The 7,649-nt window shown below is 37.1% G+C and overlaps 1 pseudogene; it reads right to left on the bottom strand.

The window, feature by feature from the left end:
- Positions 1 to 4,482: 4,482 nt before the first annotated feature.
- Positions 4,483 to 4,597, bottom strand: LOC120094019 (U6atac minor spliceosomal RNA; annotated as a pseudogene).
- Positions 4,598 to 7,649: the final 3,052 nt, after the last annotated feature.

The raw sequence follows: 7,649 nt of genomic DNA, 5'->3' as shown, positions 1-7,649 counted from the left end.
GATTTCACAACCTTGACACTATTGATGTTTGAAACACATAATTCTTCATTGTGTATGTTCAAAGCAGGGAACGAGCTGCTCTGAGCATCCAACACATTCAGCAGCTTCTAGAAACCCTTCCCACTGGATGTTGTAAGCAACACTAACTTCCAAGTTGTGTATGTATTCTGCAGATTGCACCAACAATCCCTGGAGAACAACAATGTCTTTGTTGAAAATCACCATAATGTTTCCTTTAATTCATATTTAGTGAGTAGGTGATAGATTTTCATTATGGCATTTTGGTTTATGTATATCATTAAGCTGCACTTCACCACCTCCTGTCATACGCGCTGTCTCTTCCCTGTCTCTGAATATTTCCTTTTGCATTCATGTCTCATACATTTCATTATCTTCTCTTGTTTCTCCTTCCCCTCCCTTTAGTCCCCCTCCTTCCCTTTCATGTCTCCTGTCTGCTTTTAAGCCTTACATATATGAATTTTATCTATATCCCAGTTAGAGAAATTGTATTATCCAGAATCTTCTGTATTTGCTTTAACATAATGATCTCTAATTCTATCTCCTTTCCAGCATTAATGGCTTTATTCTTCATTGTGACTGAACAAACTTGCATTGTATTTGTGCCACATTTCCTTTATGCTCACCTCTCTTGCTGAACAACTAGGTTGGCCCCACACCTTTGCCATGGTCAATAGCGTCAATAAGCAGTAGGAATAGATGTGCATGTATTTCTGCGGCATGTTGACTTAGAATCCTTTCAGTATATACCCAAAAGTGGTATAATTGGGTCATGTGGTAGTCCTAACTTTTCCATAGCAATTTTATCAATTTATATTTCAAAAGCAGTGAACAGATATTTCTTTTTCCTCACACCTTTGCTCATATTTGTTGCCATTTGTTTTAATAATATCCATTCGGACTGGGTTAGATAGAATGTCAAAGCAATTTTATTTTGCATTTCCTTGATCAATAAAGTTGTTGAGCACTTTTCCAGATATTCAGTACTCTTGAACTCTTAACTTTTCTGACAAACAGCACTGAGTTGAATATTGTATAGTTTCTGTGGTGGTTTGAGTGAAATTGGCTGCTGAAACCTAATATGTTTCAGTGTATGGTTCCTAATTCATGGAACAGTTTTGGAAGGATTAGGAGGTATGCCCTTATTTGAGGAGGTATGTTACTTGGGGTAGGCTTTTAAATTGTAGGCAGGTCTCTCTCTCTCTCTCTCTCTCTCTCTCTCTCTCTCTCTCTCTCTCTCTCTCTCCCCTCCTTCCCTCCCTCCCTCCCTTTTTCCCTCCCTCCCTCCCTCTGCATCCATATTGTGGATAAGTGACCTTGTCATGATGATCATGAACCAACCCCCTAAACTGCAAATAAGCCCCCAGTCAAATGGTTTCTTTACATGTTGCCTTGGTAATGATGTCTCTTCATAACAATAGAACAGTAATGAAGCCAATAGCCCAATTTTTCTTCTGTCCTATAAGATGTGACCATTGGGTCCTGTTTTACATCATTTTTTAAGTACATGTTGTTCTCTTTGAGTACAAACTATCAATCTATACAGGACCTAGCCAACATCAACTTATTCTTGAGGGCTGTTAAGAAAAAAATTAAAGGCCCATTGTCTCTTCCTGTGCAGAGCTAAGCTCCTCCCTATCCTAGGTCATCATTTATATACTTCTCTAAATGCCTGTTCTGCCAGCCCCACCCTCTGTGATCCAACACTTAGACTCCTACTGGACAAGGATTCCAATATGCAGACTTCCCCACCATCCAGTTCTGCCTTTTCATAGCACATTTTTTAAATAGGAAGGAATGCTTTTGAGAACATTTAATCAAAGTTTAGTTTATAGCAACACAGTTTCTAGCCTTTCTATGTGTTAGTGTGTACCATATCCAAAATACTGTTGACAATTTGGTATAAAGCAATGGCTCACTGGATACTAAATGGTTGAAAAATCTTTATTTCATAAATAAAAAGAAAAAAATTGAGATAAAAAATTATTTGACAGGAGATAAAGAAGTCTACTTCTCACCCTCTGTTGTATAGATTCCCTATGTGTCAAAGACATCTGGGCATCCGCAAACATGACAGCTGTCAATCGTATCTTCCTTCTGCTGAATTTTTTAAAAATTCTCTGATTTGGATTAGAAAAACATCAAAGGCAAGGATACATCTGTCAATCCTAGGACCATCACAGCTGGGTGAAGATTCTTGATGCTTCTGGAAATAAGCTGAATTAAAAGTTCAACACTTATTAATTTAAATGCCCATCATTTTATCTTTCTATAAATTATATGAGAAAACCTCATGAATTGGATATTATTTAATAATTGGTATTTACCAAGAATTCTGTAATGATTGGTTAATATAATCAAAAGAAATCCATCTATGAGATCTTTATAAAGATTTTGATTCAAAATAGGGCTCATAACCTGAGATACTCAAGACTATTTCCAGCAACTAGAAATTTCGTTATGTCCACTAGATTCTAGCAGTATGGAGAAAGTCCATTGAAACATTACAAATAAAAATAAAATAAAACAGATCCATATAAACACATAAATCTCTAGTTTTTGTTTGTTTTGATTGTTTTGGGTTTTGATTTTTGTTCATTTGTTTGGATTGTTTTTGCTTGTTTATTTGTTTGTTTGGCAAATCAATAGTCCAAACAACTTGGGGGCTACCTTTTCTTCAGAGTCATATTTATAAAAATGGAGTCCCATTGCTGCTAACAATTTCTGCCTTCTCTTATACTTATCCCTTTGAAGAATTCATATTCCTCGGGACTGAGCCCTATAAAGTAAAAGGACTCATTAGGATTAATGAACATATAGTCTGAGATTGACTGAAGGACAGAAACATGGAAATGGGAACCATGTCTGAGTGATGGGATATTCTCATGTTTATTTCTTTGTAAACGGATGCCAAGGCTACTGTGCTATAGGGAGTTTTGTCCTTCAGACTGGAAACGTCTCATTGTTGTGGTATCAGAAGGCTTTTGTACTTCACATATTTTGTGTCTATTCACTTTCTCTTTCAGTTCTGTTTTCTCATCTTTGGATTTCTGGAGCCACATAAGTGTGCAAGTGTTTTATTTTATTTTTTTCATTGGTTGTTTGGTTTTTTGTTTTTTGGAGTTTGTTTTTATTTTTGTTTTTGCTGTTTGGTGTTTTGTTATTTTCTCTTTTTTGCTCTTTGAGCAAATTTAAGATAAATTAAAGAAAAGAAAAATGAATTTTCTTTCATGTGTCAGTGGCTCTCAGCCTTGCTCCATGCTAGAATGATGTGAGATGCTTCTAAAATGTCTTAGTTGCCCAAGCCATGCCTTGTATCCAATCATGGCTTCTATAAACAGAACCTTTGCATCAGTGGTCCCCAATGTCTCCATGTGGAGGCCAAAAGTTGTCTGACATGATCCTCATTTGCACTTTGCCTTACTTTCTGAAAGTCTCCCACTGATAGTGTACCTTGCTGATTCAGCTATACTGACCGACCAGCTATACTAACCGACCCTAAGGAGCTGGTGTTTCCACTTCCCCAACACAAGCATTACAGGTATATATTGTAGTATATTGTGGGTGCTGAGGAACAAACTCAGATCCTTGTGCTTTTGTGTGATAAGCACTTTATGGAGTGGGCCATCTAATCAGCCATCTCCACACTGTCTATCTTACGGATGAACATCTGCTACCTCTATGAGAAATAAAAGGACCTAAAGTAGGGTATCACAGGTATATTCAGACTCGAGACACATCACAGATGATCAACCAAAAGGTTTGGATGCAGGAATGAGAAAATAGACTCAGAGCCAAAGTTCTCCATATGTGTTAGAACCAATATCATTAGGATTAGCTGGAAGCTATTAGCAAAAGAGGAAACAATGAGCATGTTTTTTAAGGAAAAGATGAGCTCAACATTGCAAAAAAATTAAGTTAGAGGTATCAGCGAATGAATATAGAAATGAATAAACGAAGAAAACATCCAACACATAAATTAGCAAAATTAAAGATAAAAGTATATTGGCAGTGTGTACAACAGAGTTTAGAATTTGGCTCAGCCATGAGCCCTGTCAAGCGTGTCAAGCATCTACTGAAGGAGCTTAAATGATTCAATAATTGGGAAGAACTTATTCTACTTTATATGGTTTTGATAACATCTTCTTAGTGTAACCATTAGAATTATTATCATTTTCTATATAAGAGTTGCTTAATTTGCAAATCTCATTAATGGTATCTCTTTAGAGATCAATGATCAATTAAGTTAAAAATTTGAAAATTATAAGCAAATATTTTTAAAGTAGTCTAGAAAGTTGATACAACTACAAATTACATTTTGCTCAAACTCTATGATGTTTTGATGTTTTGTTTATTAATTTGTGTATTTTTGTGCCGTATGGAGGTGAGGGAAGGATGCGTATGTTCAGAGGCCAGAGGAAGATATTAGGTGTCCTGTTCTATCACATTCCTTATTCCCTCAAGACAAAGTCTTTCAAACCTAGAGTTAGGCTCCTTTCCATGTGTGTGTTGTTAGGCCCAGGAGCCTCTTCCACCCTTGTCAAGGGGCGTGCTAACCTTCTCTCCTTTCATACAACACTAGGCTCCTTTCCAACAAGCTTCAGAGCCCCTACTGTCTCTGTCTCCCCGAGTCATGTCTCACTTTTTGTGTGGGTGCTGCAGACTCAAACTCAGGCCTTTTTGGCTCTACAGGGAGTATTCATATTTACCAAGCCATCTCCTCAGCCTGCATATAATGCTTTTAATAATAGATGCTATGTAGAGTCTATCTTTAAATTTACAAATGTGAGATTAGTTTTTGAAACAATAGTTTTGCCTATTCACCATCTACCTGCACCTATCATTCTTAAACTTCTTATCTTGTTAATTGTGATATTATTACTAACTTATTACTTCACCTTTGAAAAACAGAACAGACAGACACTTAGCCAACCATAACTGCATGTGCATTATGGATAATAAAAAGAAAGGTGACTGATAGATGACAGAAACCTATGCAGATATATGTATAATTAATGAACTGAATTCCATTGGTAAGAAACTGTCATATGAGATATATGTATATATATACATATATCTATATACAAATATATATATTTCTTTACCATTCTTCTTTACCAAAGCACTATATGAGAAAGTAATTATTCATATGACAGTGAATACAGTATTATACTTAGAAGATTAATTCACTAAACATACCTAGAAAGGTAGATAGCTGAACCATGCATATACCCACAATTACTTTATGAAAGGCAGCACATTCTACCTAGTATTACTATATTGCTAAAAATCAATTATTATTTGGAGTATGTTCATATTACCTTATACTGAACTTTGAAGTTCTTATCAAATAAATGGCAGAATCAGAGATGTAATCAGAACTTCAAACTCCCATTCTGGATTCACTATTAATCTTTAACAGGAGAAAGCATGCAATCTGAGGGGCTGCTGACTACTGCTGTGTAAAGGACTTTTCAAATAGAAACTTTCTTGGGTGACTGACCACTCTCGATCCAATCAAGCTATCAAAAGGGAGGATTAAAGCAAAGGTTAAATCCAGTTGATTCAGCTTTTACCTCTTAGCAGTAACTTGATGGATTGTTCAACTTTGCGCTTAAGAAATATTACAGAAGTGTTCGTTGAGAAAACCCAGACTATCCCCATTCTAATTGTACAAGTACACATACATTATATGTGGTTAATCATACAATGTTTATATTTATATTATACATATGTCCATAAATATATACAAACTTATACATAAAAAGAAATCCAAATGGTCACATGTGGTTATAAATCTAAATCTTGTAGGCAGCAAGGGACTTTGGCACTGCTTGTTTGGTGCCTGCTTCTGTGATGAGTTCAGGGCTGAAGAAACACATAGGAGGTCACAAATAAAAGTCTCTTTCTTGTCAGCTAGTCATGGTTGAAGTTTCTCTCTCTCTCTCTCTCTCTCTCTCTCTCTCTCTCTCTCGCTCCATGTTCCTTCCTATTCCATGTTTTGCATTCCTAAAGCAAAAAAGCTGCTTGGTCCTCCAGCTTCTTCTGGTTGCTTTCTGCATCACCATAAGCTTAGCCCATCTCTGTGCATTTAGAACCATCTGTAAGAGCTTACGACAGCGCTCCCAAACTGTCCACAAACAGTGATTAAGCACGTGGCCACTCAGGCATTAGACTCAAAGCTTATCTATTTTGAGCAAACAGCTTCTTTATCATCGCAATCTCTATTCTTCTTGATTACTAAAAGCATTGACCTGAAGAGCTCCTGTGAATGCCCAGTATAGTAAGGTATCCCAATGACAAAAACAAAACAAAACACTGCTCTTACTTTTCTGCAAACATACCACAAACTCCTTTCAAGTGTCTGCAAGCCTTAATGGCTACTCTTGCAGAAAGACCACAGGACTTAGAGTTGGAAGTTAGCTGTAGTACTTCATCCAGCTGGGCCACAGTAAATCCTTTTTTGGAAGATGACTGCCAAGGGATTAAAGAGGCTATAGCAGTGCATGGTCCTATATCAGAACCTTACAAACGATCTATACTTGATTAAATAAACCTCTCTCTCTCTCTCTCTCTCTCTCTCTCTCTCTCTCTCTCTCTCTCTCTCTCTCTCTCTCTCTCTCACCTAAGTCTAACAAACCTTTCAGCCAAAAGAGATTTTTCTATACAGCTTAGATGTTACCTAGGATATTCTTTTTTGCAGAGAGGAACTTTGTTCTATTTTCTTTCCAGGTGTGCCAGCTGCAAAAGTCACATCTGCCAGCTCAGCTGGAGTTGAGAACTGTTCACCTTCACCTTTGCTATATTTTTTTTTGTTTTTGTTTTTTTACCTTTGCTATATTTTTAACATACTTATAGGTCAAATCACACCAGAAGATCCTCAAATTTTGGACAACAATGAGATATCTTCAGGTAAGAAGAGCAAAAAGAATATTTCAGGTGACATTGAAATGGGTAAAAATTGCCTTCCTCCACATCAGACTTGAGTCAAAGAAGGAGTAGTGCTTGTTAGACAGAACTAGCCCGACAAACTTGCTCTGTGTGGTAACATTTCTGAAAGGACAGATGGAAATGAGAGTCACTCTTAGGCAGGTGAGGAATGAAGAGGCCTGTGTGGCACATGAATAATGGATCATTTGGTCACAGCTGGCTAAGGGTACTGGCTCCACTCCTGTGGCAAAATTGCTGATTGCAACCTTTTCTTTTCTCTCCACAAGAACTAAGTTAACAGAGCAAAAAGAACTGCCTGTGGGAGTAAGACTTGCCATTATGTGAAGTGTCTTTCTGCTGAGAAGCCTTGTCATTTTATTACAGAGACTCTCAGAGGGAAGGTCATTTTGAATATGCACTGAGATTCCTGGCATGTGCTGCTGGGGATGCAGGAGGGCAATTGGAAGGACACACCCTCAATGCAAGAGCCAGGTCTAAGCCCTGGGCTTGCTACATGCTGTATAACCAACCCAGAGTTAGCATTGTCCAGTTTCAGGGTTTGTCGGTTTGTTCCCAATAAAAGAGAAATTATCATTTTTAAAACCGTCTTTTAAGTGTTAAGCAAAATAAAGATTTTAATCAATTTTGAAGGATTATAGAAACGAAATGACATATCTTGGTTACAATGGAATTAATTGTCC

This window comes from Rattus norvegicus, chromosome 7 (assembly GCF_036323735.1).
Source record: "Rattus norvegicus strain BN/NHsdMcwi chromosome 7, GRCr8, whole genome shotgun sequence".
NCBI lineage: Eukaryota > Metazoa > Chordata > Mammalia > Rodentia > Muridae > Rattus > Rattus norvegicus.
Note: the sequence above shows the minus strand (reverse complement) of the source record. Positions and strands in the feature narration are given on the sequence as shown.